Here is a 14,236-nt window from a genome sequence, read left to right as displayed (position 1 = left end):
AGAGAGAGAGAGAGACTATACATTTTTAGCAAAATTAACCTGATTATTCAGAAATTGTCCTTTGTGTGCCATGATGGTAAAGGCACAGACTGGTCATGTTAATTATCCCTGTTTCCAGAAGAAGTAGTGCGAACCTCTTGTTGGTCGTGGGCCCACCTGGGCTGTCCCCTCTCCTGTCCATTCATTTCTCCTTTCTCTATGAAGAGCTGTTTGCTCACTCCTCTCCCTGTAGCAGCTCTGACAATTACACTTGCCATCTGCTTCTTCAAAAACAAAGCAAATTTACTTTTCCCCGAGATATAAACAGTAGATTTATTACGGGAGTTATGGAGCCCAATGTGGCCTACCACATGTGGTTTTCCACTTTGCCAAGAGGTGATATCTGATTCACTGAGATCTCTAAGAAGTGTACCCCTTCCTGGACAGATGGGATTCAGCCAAGCCTGGTGTGGGCTGCGGCATCAGGGAATCAGACTGGACACATCCTCTAGCCCTCACCGGTGTGGCTGGGGGAAAGTGGCAGTCCTGGAGGAAAGGGATTCACCACAGGTGAATGCTTCTCCTCACCCAGTTTGTGTGCACAGTGGTTTTATCTGCTCAATATTCCAGTGATCTCTGTGTTTCCTCATTTTAGCTAGGAGGAAACTCAGTACGGGGTGGGGGGAGTGGCTTTCTGACTGGTGGGTGAGGAAGGGGATCCTGAGGAGGCTTGTGCTCACAGCCACTAACCCTTGGGTCGCTTGCATGAGGAGTGTACCCTGTGCTAGATGGGGGCCTCCTTCCCATCTCATCCCTATGGCCAAGAGAAAGGGCCTACTACAGTTCCCAGTCACAGAATTACAAGTTTCTACCTCCCTGCCTTGTCCTAAATACCACCTCTATTGACATAGGAAGCTGCCCCAATCAGGAACAACATTTTCCTCCAGGCAAGAGAGGAGGCAAAAAATTCAGTCCTGGCACCTTTATCTTCACCACGTTGGCAATGTCATGGTTATCTCTGCAAAAACCATTTTCCACCACAGCTCGACTGGACAGAAGTAGCTGTGCTAAGTGCGGGAAGAGTGCTCAGTTGAGGAAGGAGCAGCCCAGGGCAGAGAGAAACCATGGAGGCCAGGAAGCTCAGCTCTCCAGCACACAGTGCTGCTTACTGGATCCTTGAAGCTGGCTTCCACTCTGCACAGCCAGGCCCAGGGAGGGAGCTCACATCTGGGCAGGAACTGGAGTAACATAGCCCTTTCCATGGAGCTTGGGAGGGCTGAGGAGAGAATCTTGGGGAAGGTGTCTCCTCATTTATATGAGACAAAATACCCACCTTTGGTTGGCAGGACCAACTCAAGGGGTAAAAGAGAGAAGCAGGGGACTCTGATCTACGAATTAGGCTCAGGTCTCCCCAGAGCCTTGTCCCATCATAGGTACTTCCCTCTTCTATGTCAATGTTTTTTGTCTTTGAGCAGTTCCTTTCGCTGCACATCTGGAAGCCTCTGGAATAGGTGCAATTTAGCATTCCCATGGTCATCTATTCTTCTTTAACTCCATTTACATCTGATTTAAATTTCTATTCCAGCAGTATTGATTTTTTTTTTCTTTGCTGCACTTCTATTGTTTTGGTCAATTTTCTCTTTTGATGATCCACTTTTATAAAATGGCATGTGCATTTGTTAACGGGAGACAAAAGCACCCACCCAGCTACATGCTTTGCTGTCTGTGCATGAACTGAAAGTAGACCCATCGCCAATACAATGAAACAATCATGTGTAATTGGCCATGGATTGTCTTGCAACTGTTATCCATGCAGTGATTTGTGTGTGACCAAACAGCAGTTTGTCCTTGATGCAATTACTCACAATTAATGCATTATGGTAACTGAAATTCGAGCTGTGCTGTTGGGAACCCGTGTTATTTAACTAAACTATGATAAAGTTGAAATTTCTGTTAATGGGAACAAAGCTAAGACTGCATGTACTTACTTTCCAGATGGAAGTTAATAACACTACCTCTTGAACTGTGTCCTTTGTTGGGGTTTCTAGTGCTGTTTCCTTATTTTGGAGACTACCCTTTACATCTATTGAAGAGGATGGTCTAGGTTCCTACAGCACGGTGCTGTGAGGTTTGAGTTCAAGGTTGGAATTTATTGACTGTATGACTTTGGCACATAATCACCTCCTTGTGCCTTAATCTCTTTGTAACACAGAGATAAAACCAACCATACCTGCCCATGAGATCACCATGAGGATTAAATGAGAGAAGATACATAAAACACAACAGTGTCTGGCACAAGAGGAGTTCATAAAGGAGCTATGAATGTGTAAACACATTATTTTCATTCTTTAAAATGGCTAACATTGGGTATTTCCTAAGTGCCAGAGCAAGGTATTGCATTGTCTAATCCCCATTGCAGTCCTAAACAGTGATTCTGTTCTCTCCATTTCATAGAAGAGGAGATGGAAGTTTGAAAGGATGTTTAAAATAAGTTAATGGAAAATGCACTGATGAAAATAACTATGAATGGTTTTTAAGGTAGTTTTTTGTTGTTGTTTAGAGAGTTTTGGTGATAGGGTATGCGCCCTCACCAGAAAGACAGAAAGCAAGAAACCACCCCTCAGGGATGATGGCTATGCCAGAATTCCTCCTCCTCCATTATTTTCCTAGCGTCTTAGGCATGCACACACATGTGCCCAGGGTGAGTTTTAAGCCACCAGGTCTTGGAATCATGGTTGGCCACGTGAGAGTCCAGCAACATAACCACTTCTGGTCCCTCAAAGTGTTTTCTGCATCAAAGTAAACTCATATTTTAATTCTATTTTCCATGAACTTTTTGAAGTACCCCTGTATTTTACATGTCCATGGTTACATAAGACCCAAGTTTAGCTGCCTCCAAAGATAAAATTTAAATTATTTTGTTATATGTTTCCAGTCATGAAACTCTGAGAACATTCGGCTGATAACTCTTCCTACATAAACCATTAAATGCATAAATACATTGGACCTTTATTATTCCTAGATTGTTTATTTTATTTCATTTACTTTTTAGGGAGATTTTTCTTACAGGTTGTGTGTGCTTACCAGAGATACAGAGACAGAGAGAGAGAGACAGAGAGAGAGAAAGTGATAAATCACCCCCAGGGGGGATGGCCATGCCACAATCCCTTCCCCTTTATTCTCCTGTTTGGATTTTGGGCACATATGCACATACACTTGGCATGAATTTGAAGCTGCTAGGTCTGGGACTTGAATCACAGCTGGCCTTGTGGGAGCCCAGCACCTTAACCACTATGCCAACTGCTGGCCCCTTATTTTATTTTTAATTTTCCAGAGAGCACATGCACTCTCTAGAAAGAGACAGAGAGAGAGAAAGAGGGAGAAATTAGGAAAGTATCCTTACATAGGGTATGGTCACGCACTGCAGTCCTTTCACCACCGTTATTTCCCTACTTTTGGGATTTGTGGCATACATACACATGTACCTAGCATGTTTCTTACACTGCCAAGGTTGGAACTTGAACCACAGGATTGGCTATGTGGAATCCAGCTGCCTTACCCACCAGGCTGTGGAACAATCTCCTAGATTGTTTATTGTATAGTCAGGTCCTATCTCTAACTGTCTTTATGTTGTTATCACAGAACATCACAAGAAAAGTAGATTTCTATCCCACTGTTTACTTTTAAGGTTTATATAAATTTAGGTCATAGAATCTTCTTTTCACAAAATCATGAGCTCATCACCTCAAAATGATGGAAGCAACTTCATTCAGTAATAATTTCCGGGCAGCTTTAGGTTAAATTTCTTTCAATCTACTTGGAGGTGCAAATATCTCTCCTGGGGAATCATTCAGTTTGGCTTTCTAATTTGATTTAGAAAAAAAGGAAGTGGAGTCTGTGGGCTTCATACAGAGCAAGGCGTTTCAGTGCATTTGGGAGATGTTCAGATATCTGTGTAGGTGTTTTTAATAAGTTAGTTCACTTAATTGTATTTCCTCTCCACTAAATAAGAAAAGTCTTACCCTAATAGCCTTAATCTTTCTAAATTATTTTCTGGTTCTAATTGTTCTGTATCCCACAAGCATCTAATTTAATTATAAGATTGTAATGTTTTCTGTGAAAAGCTTGCTTGCACATTAGGAATGCTAGGATTCAAATGTTCAGAAGGGAAAAAAGCATGCTAACTCACTTTCTTGAGAGTGAGCAGGAAAGTACCCAGATGCTTGCCTGCCTGGTTTCTCAGGTCTTTGGAAAGTGTGCAATGAAAGAGAGACAGAGTCAGCCAGGTGCTGAGAAGGACTGCGACTGTCACAGAATGCATCCAAGCTCGGCTGCAGACACACGTGAAGTGGCTTTGCTTCAAAACCCATTTGCGGAGCTAGCCCATGGTGTGATAGTTGAATCATTCCATGTGGCCAACTTCATGGTTTGAGTCCTGAACGGGCAGTTTGAGAAATATGCTCAGTGTGTGAGCATGTGTGCCCCAAATCCCCATCAGAGAAGGGATTGTGTTGTGGCGATCCCCTCGGGGGGATGCTTTCTCTCTCTGTGTGTCTGTGTGTCTCTCTGTGTATCTTGCTGGGGAACACATGCACCCTATAGCAGAAAAAAAAAAAGAAAAGAAAAGAAAGCTAAACAAACAAAACAAAAGACCCATTTGCTTCTGCCAAAATGATAGTAAATTAACTGACCTATAGACCTGCAATGGATTCAGGAGATGCATGTCCCACCGAACCATTAATGTCCTAGAGGATATATGGATATATGGATCAGCACATATTTTGCAACATCTTTTTTAAAAAAATAATTATTTATTTTATTTTATTTATGCATTCATTTATTTTAATTCTACTAGACACACACACACACACACACACACACAGAGAGAGAGAGAGAGAGAGAGAGAGAGAGAAAGCGAGAAAGAAAGCCACCAGGTCCAGGACTCAAACTGTGATTGATCATGTAGGAGTGTCTAGCACCTTACCACCACGCCATCTGCTGACCCCCTATTTTGCAACATCCTTGAAAATTACCATGCTACATGCAAAATAAGGGAGGAGAAGGTAGTGGGAGAAAGATGGATCTTTTCACAGCAGGAAGGTTTTAGCTTCAAGGAAATTCACTCTCGGGGAGCAAGTTTCAGCCTTAGAGCTATCAGGGCGGGAGGGTTGAGGCACTTCTGGTCAGGTATTGCTGTGCATAAGGGACCACTTGGAGGGTGGCCCAGACAGGTCTGCAAGTGTGGTGGGCACAAGAAGGATGTTTCATGCTTGTCCAGTGTGTGCTCCCCTTCCCCCAAATAACAACGAAACAAAACTGAAGTTTTGAGGGGAAAAAAAAGCAAAGAATGAAAACTGGGGAAAACAAAAAAGATACTGACATTTAAACCCTGGGATTAACAATGATTTTTTTCTTCTCTACATTTTCTAATTCTAAATAACTTTTAGTGATAATGGCTATTTATCACTGTGCGTGTGTTTGTATGTGGGGGAGAGAGAGAGATAAGAGAGTGAAATGGGGGGCACAACAGCAAGACAGCTATTTTGACAGATGATGATGATGATGGCATTCTTACTTTAAGTAAATGTTAGAGAAACAATGGAACCAGCAGTTAGCGTAATGGCTATGTTGCTGGACTCTCATGTAGTTGACTGCAGTTCGTGTCCCGGACCCCTTGGCTTAAAACTCACTCCGGGCGCATGTGCGTGCGTGCCCAAGATCCCGAGAGGAGAATGGAGAAGAAGGGATTGCGGCGTGACTATCCCCCCTGGGGGGTGATTTCTCGCTTTCTGTCTCTCTGTCTCTCTCTGTCTGTCTGGCGAGCACATGTGCCCTATAGCAAAAATCTTCTCAAAGAAAAAAAAAAGGAAAAAAAAAAGTTAGAGAAACAAGTTCCCTAAGAGAAAAAAGTGCACATTGTAACAATGGATTCTTGGCTCTTTCCAGTCTAGTGAAGGACCTGGGTCACATCATAGTTTATTGTTTTTTCCTAAAGTGACTTTCTTTAGAGAAATTCCTTTTTTTTCTTTAGAACAATAGTCTTAAGATGTATTTCGTGAAAAAATGGCTAGACAAGTTTGAGAAATAATCACCTGTTTTTTTAGAGAGATTTTTGTTATAGGGTGTGCACGCTTCCTGGAGAGACAGAGAGAGAAAGAGAGACAGAAAGTGAGAAATCACTCTCCCCCAGGGGTTATGGCCATCCCACAATCCCTTCTCCTCCATTTTCCTCTCAGGATTTTGGTCACATACGCACATGTGCCTGGTGTGGGTTTTAAACCACCAGGTCCAGAACTTGAACTGCAGTTGGCTATGAGCGATGTAACCATTATGCCATCTGCTGGTCCCTGGTGAATCTATTATTCACTTACTTGGCAAATATTTATTGAGATCTTAGTATGTCTGAGAGATTGGGATATTTAAGAAGACTCAGTCTTTGCTTTCTAGTGCTTATACTCCAGAGACAAGAAAGCAGACTGTTAGAATCCAGAGGCAAAGGACAAAAAAGGTCACCATGGTGACAGAGAGACTTCTGCCCTGTAGTTGCAGATCAAGGGCTCTCAGAAACACTGTGGTCAAGAAACCTACTTCATTTCTATTAATCCCATATTGCCAAACCTTCCCATTTAACATGTTTTGACATCTCTCGAAACATCCGCAGTCCACACTTAAAAATACACTGTCCTTTAATAAACCCACTAATTCAATTGAAGTTGACCACTGTTTCCCTAAAGAAATTGCCTGAAGTTCTTGTACTTGGAGAGTTGGGGATCACATTAGTCTTTTGCATAAATCAGTTAGGGCAGCTGAGGAAGCTCCCAGTTCCCCTTCCCTCTTCTCCACTTTTTCCTAGAAAAACTGGGATCTTGAATTTAAACAATAAATGTCCAAAGCTTTTGTGCTACGACAAAAGATAAGACTTAAATAAGTCACAGATATGGCTGGGAGCACACCTGAAATTCAATAATATGCAAGCAAAAAGCATCAGCAGTAGTGTAGAGGCTGAATCTTGGTCCAGGGAAGAGAAGAAAGGATGAGGGACCTTTGGAGCATGGATATTTACGGGTGGAAGCAGCACTAGGCTCCCTGGCATATGGATTCTCTTTGTACTGGGAAAAAAAAAAAAACCTGTATCTTAGTCCCTGCCTGCCTCAGGGGTGTTATTCTGGGTCCATGCTCCTAAGCTCCAGCCACGCTAAGGATATACCAGACTTAGGATATACCAGGTTCTCCACAGCCTTGGCCTGCACGAGGCCCAGCCCTGCCCCATCAGGTGCAATGTCTGCTTCTGCACCCCCTCAGATCTTTTCTTTAATGCCCCTTCCCTTTCAGATGTCCCTCTCACTTCATCTCAGGGCATACTCTTTCCTGCCATCTATTCCTTCGGGGACTCCCCTGTTTTCTATCTGTTTCCTGCATCAGAGAGACACCTCCAAGAGGGCAGAATTCAGTCCTATTTTGTCCCCACTTGAGATTGAGGCTTCAGTGCCAGGACTACAAGAAACAGGCTCTGAAATGTTTTTTTGGTCAGAGTTGTCAGTGGCCTCTCATTGGGTTTCTGGGAGGATTAAGTGATTAGTGTATAACTACTGACTATGAAATGTTTGTTTGCTTGTTCCCTGGCATTTAGGACACTTATTGTTTAGTTCTTTCTCCTGTCACTAAAGGTGCTAAGATGTTGAAAAACCAAAGAGGAAAGTCAGAGTTGACGGTGGTGGGTAGCTCACAGTGCTACCCCTTAGGGAAGGGAGTTGCCTGGAGGGGGATCAAGGTGAGCCCTGAGCTTCTGTGTCCAGCATCTGGCACAACCGAATGGGACTGAAAGAAGGAAAGGTCTATCTCAGCACACACTCAGCAGAGAAGGCAAACCCGTCGGTCTCCAGACATTCCCTTGCTCTAGAACTGCAATGTGAGAGTCAGAAAAGACCCTAGTTGCTATTATTATTATGGAATTAGAATTTTGCGAAGTGATGTTTTGAACATTCTAATTCTCATCTGTAGAATTAGAACCCTAGGGGCTGAAGGGTTTTCCTTCTCATCTGACTGAAGACCATGGGCCTTCCTGAGCCTTGGGATCCCAGTTCTCAGTGCTATATCATCCCTCTGTGCTTCTTGGGGTCTAAATGTGTTTTCTGAAAACTTTCTTAGACAGATCATGCTTAACCCTATTGCATCATGTCAGTTTTAATGCTATATTGGAAAGGAAAGAGAGAAATAAAGAATGAGAGAGAGAAAGGGAGAGAGAAAAGAAAGAAAGGGACCAGACTCTTCTGTAATAAACCTGCAAAAAAGTCCTGGACTGTCCTTCTGTGTTTATTAGAGAGAGAAGGAGATTATTCCTGGACAGTTTCTTATATGCTTATTAAGAGAAAAAAATTGTTCTAGTAGGTCATTGGGAAAGTCATGATGAATTTTCCTATGTTTTTTATGCAAAAATGCATCATAACTTTCCTGATGACCTAGTATTTTCATATTTTTTGGTAAAGCTGAAAGAAAAAAGCTACTCTTTGGTATAATTTTAAAGACTACAGAGAAGACAGTTTAAAAGGAAAGAAAGCTCTTTTGATTGGTACACATGGAATACACTTCAATAGGTTCCTTTTACAAGTGACTATATTATATGCTACACTTGTAAGGAGGGCCATTGAATTGGATTAAAGAAACAGGCAAACAGAAATGAGAGGAAATCCAGGTAGGCATGGTTTCATGTTGAGGTTCTGTTGAGCTGAGGAGGGTATGTCCCATTTTCAAAGACTTGGACATATTTTAATTCTCAAAAGTTCACTGCTTGAGTGATGCTGCTTATTTTAGGTTTATTGCTGGCATACTGAATGGGTAAAGCATTCCCATGACCTTTCGTAAGTGCAGTTACTAGGTTTCCCCTCCCATCACCATCCAAACTTCACCCACCTTTTTTCATCGGCTACCAAGATTTTCAAGGAGGATTCTTTTTTTTTTTTTTTTTTTGGAGAGATTTTCACTGTAGGGCGCGTGCGCTCGCCAGACAGACAGAGAGAGACATAGAGACAGAAAGCGAGAAATCACCCCCCAGGGGGGGTGGTCACGCTGCAATCCCTTCTCCTCCATTCTCCTCTCGGGATCTTGGGCACGCACGCACACGCGCCTGGCGTGAGTTTTAAGCCACCGGGTCCGGGACACGAACCGCGGTCGACTACATGGGAGTCCAGCGACATAGCCATTACGCTAACTGCTGGTTCCCAAGGAGGATTCTTTATGCTCCTCTATTTACCTCTTCAAAGCGAAGCTACGTCCAAGGTTGGCCTTCATGGTTCAACACATCCCTGGTGTTCTGTTTCCTGAGATCCAAGCATCTGTAGAATACTTTTTTTTAGACCTCAGACTCCTGAACTGAGTAGGCCTTTCAAAGAAGAATTGCCAAGTTCTTTTAAATTTCAGAACAGTGGCTGGAACAACTGAAGATGTCCAGAAACTGTTGAAGGAAAACATTGGAATGCCAGTTAATGAAGGTGAATGCCTTTGGTCATTGCAACCTGCCCTAATCCTGAGATCTGGAACCCATGTGCAGCAATTCTTTTTTTCACTTTTTTATTTATTTATTTTTTAATACATAGGCATACTTCACTTAAGATGTTAAATTGAATGCATTTTTAAATGATGAAAAATTATCTTCTTTCCCACTTTTCTGTTCAAATTCTTAACCTACATTTTCAAGGAAGATAGAAAAGGACATAAACTTTGGAATTTTGTGGTACTTTATGATTCTTAAATAAGTGAAAGTCAGCCTTCACTTCCTATTCAACCTATAATTTTCTTCTCCACAAGGCCATTTATGGTTCCAAATTGCTGAAAAAGATTCCAAGATATTCTCAATTCAAATATACTTTAAAAAGTACATTTCTTTTGATAATGTAGAAGCTGTGTCTTTGATGCTTGTTCAGAGGGTACATCTGGATTGATATTTCTAGAAGTTACTTTCAACACAATATTTGAAAGACGCATATTTTAGAGAAAACAAAACATGTCATGAATTTAGTTTTTTCTAGATACTATTTTGGGCTATATAAAAGACTGAATCCATTATAGGGGCCAGCAGGTGGCATGGTGATTGGAGCACTGGACTCTCACATGGCTGACTACGTTCAAGACCTAGATTTGATGGCTTGCTTTCTCACTTTCTCTGTCTGTGCGTTCAAGACCTGGATTTGACGGCTTGCTTTCTCACTTTCTCTGTTTCTCTCTGGTGAGTGTGCGTGACCTATAGCAAATAAAAAATAAAATAATAATAAATAAAATAAAATAAATAATTCTTCTAAAAAAGACTAAATCCATTATAAATAAGAAGTATTTTAATGTAAATACAATATTTTGTCAAATAATTGGTCTGACAAAATTAATTCTTCAAAAATGATCATTTTGGGGGGCCAGCAGTTGGCGTGGAGGCTGAGGGCACTGGATTTCTATATGGCTGACCTCGGTTCAAGTCCTGCACCTGGTGGCTTGCTTTCCAACTCTCAATTTCTCTCTCTGTCCCTCTCTGGGCAAATTAAAAAAAAATGATGATGATAATGAATAAAATAAAGTTAAAAAATAATTCTTTTTTAAAAATGATCTTTTTTTCCTGATTTCAAAGTGATGTGCATACACAAAAGCAGGGCGTCTTGGTGGTCGGCCACTCTGGAGTCAGAAGCCTGCCTTAGGATCCTGCTGCCCCCACTTACTGATTCTAGGAGAAGATCTGTGGGCAAATTACTTACTGTTATTCTCCCTCGTTCTTTCCATCTGTAAAATGGGAACAATACCGCCTCAGCAAAATGGCTTTTCTGAGGAGTCAATTAATACACATGAAACACTTAGACTTGTTTGCCTTATGGAGAATTTGGCAAGTCTAGAAAAGAAAAATGAATGAAAGTTACCCATTTTCTACTACTCAGGAAGCCACTAGTAACATTTTGACATTTTATTATCATTCCTCCATTTTATTATTTTTAGCTTGCCATTTGGAAGAAAATAGTCCATACATTTCATCATTTTGAGTTTACCATTTGGAAGAAAATAGTCCATACATTTCATTTCACTTAACACTACAAGCATTTATTTATTTAAAGTTTATTGAAAGAGAGAGAGAGGTAGGTACAGGAAACCTCCATGAATAGGGTCTTGCCATATTGTGATCCTCCCAGCGGCCTTCCAATCAGCCAGGATCATGGGCGTTCAGGTTTGCCTGGTATCTAAACTACAGGCCTTCCCACATGGCTCTCTCATTGCTCAGTGGTACCCAAACACCCGCACCACCATGGCTGTGCCCATAATCATTTATTTATATTAACTGACTTATTTTACAAAATCTTGTGTCCTTTCCATAACTTTTTTTTTCTTTATTTTTTTCTAAGTTTATTTTATTTCTTCCATGAAAGAAGGAGACAGAGAGTGAGAGACAACTCCAACAGGGTCTTCAGTCCATAATCCTTTCTCCAGCTGTGGTCAACCCAGAACAAAAGCATGGAGGTTTACCTAGGACCTTCCCATGTGACCTCAGCATCACTAAACATTGTGTTAGTAGTGACCCACCATAGGTGACCATCTTTTAAAATTGTTATTATTTTTTAGTTTTACTTTTGTTATAGGGTGTGGGTACTTACTGGAGAGAGAGAGAGAGAGAGAGGGAGAGAGAGAGTGAAAGCACTCCCCAGGAGGGATCATCGTGTTGTAATCCCTTTTCTTTTATTTTCTTCTAGAGATTTTGGGTATGCACGTGAGCCAGGTGTGTTTTCACGTCAGTGGATCTGGGACTTGAGCCACATAGTTGGCCATGTGGGATCCAGTTCCTTAAATCCCCACACCATCTGCCAGTCCTTAAAATTATTTTTTAAAGAGACAGAGTCATATGTCACCAGGCTAGCATCGAACTCACAATCTTCCTCTCTCAGCTTGCTGACTACATAAGCATGTGCCATTGTGCCTGGCCCCCTCTTACCTTTCTTAACCATATTCTCATTGTTGGACATTAAGATTATTTTCAAGAACATTAGAATACATTTTTTTAGAGGTTTTTGCCTTAGGGCATTCACCAGAGAGAGAAACAGACACGGTAAGAGGGGAAGTGAGAAATCACCCCTTAGGGGAAATGGCCATGCTACAATGCCTTCTCCTCTCAGGATTTTAGACACTCATCCACATGCACCCAGTGTGATTTTCAAGTCACCAGGTATAGGACTCAAACCATGGTCAGCCATGTGGGAGTTCAGTGACATCACTGCTACGCCATCTGCTGGTCCCCAAAATACATTTAAAAATATTAATAGTTCTTTTTTGTAAAAAGAATTATTTAACTTAATTATTATTATCATTATTATTATTAAGTCCACCAGAGAAAGAGAGGGAAAGTGATAAAGAAGCCATCATGTCTGGGATTTGAACCATGGCTGACCACATGGGAGTTCAGCACCCCAACCATCATGCTACCTGCTGGCTCCAATAGTTGTGTTTTTATGGTATGGATCTTCCTTAGGTGTTTAAAGCCCTCCAAAGCACAGTGTTTTAAACATGGGGCTGATTGAAACATGATGGAATTGAAACTCTTTGTGTGAATCAAACAAGTGATCAGGTATGAGAAACAATGGCACATTAAATTACATTGAGTATTCTATATGGTCCCAGCACAGAACCTAGCCCAAATACTTCACATGTATTAACTCAGTCCTAACAGCCATCTCACAAGGTAGTACTATCATTATGTCTACTTCACAGCTGGGAAAATTGAGGACCTGGATGATGAAATAGCTCACACAAGGTCACTGTTGTTGTAGCTTGCAGAGCTGGGATTTGAACCCAGGAAATTTACCTTTAGAAACTGTAGTCTCAAGACACTTAATCTACACTGTCTTTTATGTGTAAAGCATTATTCTGAGTATTTAATCAGGAATGTTTCACCACTATTTCTTTTTATTATTCTTTATTAGGAAGAAAATAAAAAGATCAAATAAATTTTGGTAAACAGGTGATTTTCTTGAGTTTGACGGCCAATGTGTGAATGAATGAGTTTTTACAAAGAAATATCTTGGCATTTGGTTTTTTGAACTCCAATTTAGAGCTGGATTAAAATATCAACGGGCTGCTTCCCACTGGATTTTAAATTGAATTATGGTATAACTTTGAATGACTACATTGTTTTTGAAATAAACTTTTTTTTAACAGACTAGGACTTTTTCACTGAAGAGTACATCTATTATGAAGAATGCGCACAGGTGGAAAAAATAGAATATCAACTATTTCTTCTCTGTAGCTGTTTTCCAACTAGCCATCCAGGATGCATTTGAGCAACATGGTTTTCATTTTCCCAATTATATAATTAATAGATAATAACTGTTATGTACAAATTACAGGAGGCCATTGTTTTGCACTAAGCTCCCGTTCTTGGTCTCAACCAGACCAAAATGGCGTCACTCATGCTAAAATATCACATCACCAAACTGAAAGTTTTAAGGAAGCTGCCAGATCCCCAAATACACTAGTTTTCTCTGAAAACTGGAGATCTCAGTCTACTGGGTCAGCAACATAAGAAAAAAAAAAAAACCTTATGCACATTCGTGACTTTCTTAGGAATGTGAACCTGAAATCACTCAAGATGCTGCCTAGACTCACTAGACTTTTTTGTTTTATGAACATTCTTACTGACCAAATACATTCGTCCTTCACCTTCAGACTCAGCCTCCATACTGCTAGATTAAACAGAGCAGCTATCCCATGATCATAGAATTTAGCCAATCACTGCTGCATGAGACTCCTTGCTACTCCCTCCTGCTATGTGGAACTTTGGCCGATAGAATCAGACTGAAATCTGGAAGATCTCCGCACATATTATTGGGGGCGTCGTGGGTTTTGTGGTATCTGGGCAATTGTCCTAATCCTGTCCCTAAATGAAATTCTCTGCTTTATTTATGTTGCTTCAGCTTTATTTTCAATCGACACAGTCTAACATCCACAAACTCTTCTGGGTTGTGGGAAAGTTAAGCGAGGCAAGAGAATCCATGTGGACATGTATTTAACTGGTGTTTCCTGCGGGAAGGAGTTGTAGTTTTCCATTGTGTCTAGAAAGGGAAAGAACTTAGTTCTCCTAGAGAAACTAGCTCTTGTGTGTAGAAAAATGAAATCAGAGAGAACTTTCCAAGGATGGGTACAAAATAAAATAGAAAAATAATGGGGCTGGCAGGTAACATGGTTGTTAAAGGAGCTGGACTCCCACATGGGCGACCGCAGTTTGAGTACCGGACCTGGT

Source organism: Tupaia chinensis, unplaced genomic scaffold (genome assembly GCF_000334495.1).
Source record: "Tupaia chinensis unplaced genomic scaffold, TupChi_1.0 Scaffold000175_1, whole genome shotgun sequence".
Taxonomy (NCBI): Eukaryota; Metazoa; Chordata; class Mammalia; order Scandentia; family Tupaiidae; genus Tupaia; species Tupaia belangeri.
Note: the sequence above shows the minus strand (reverse complement) of the source record.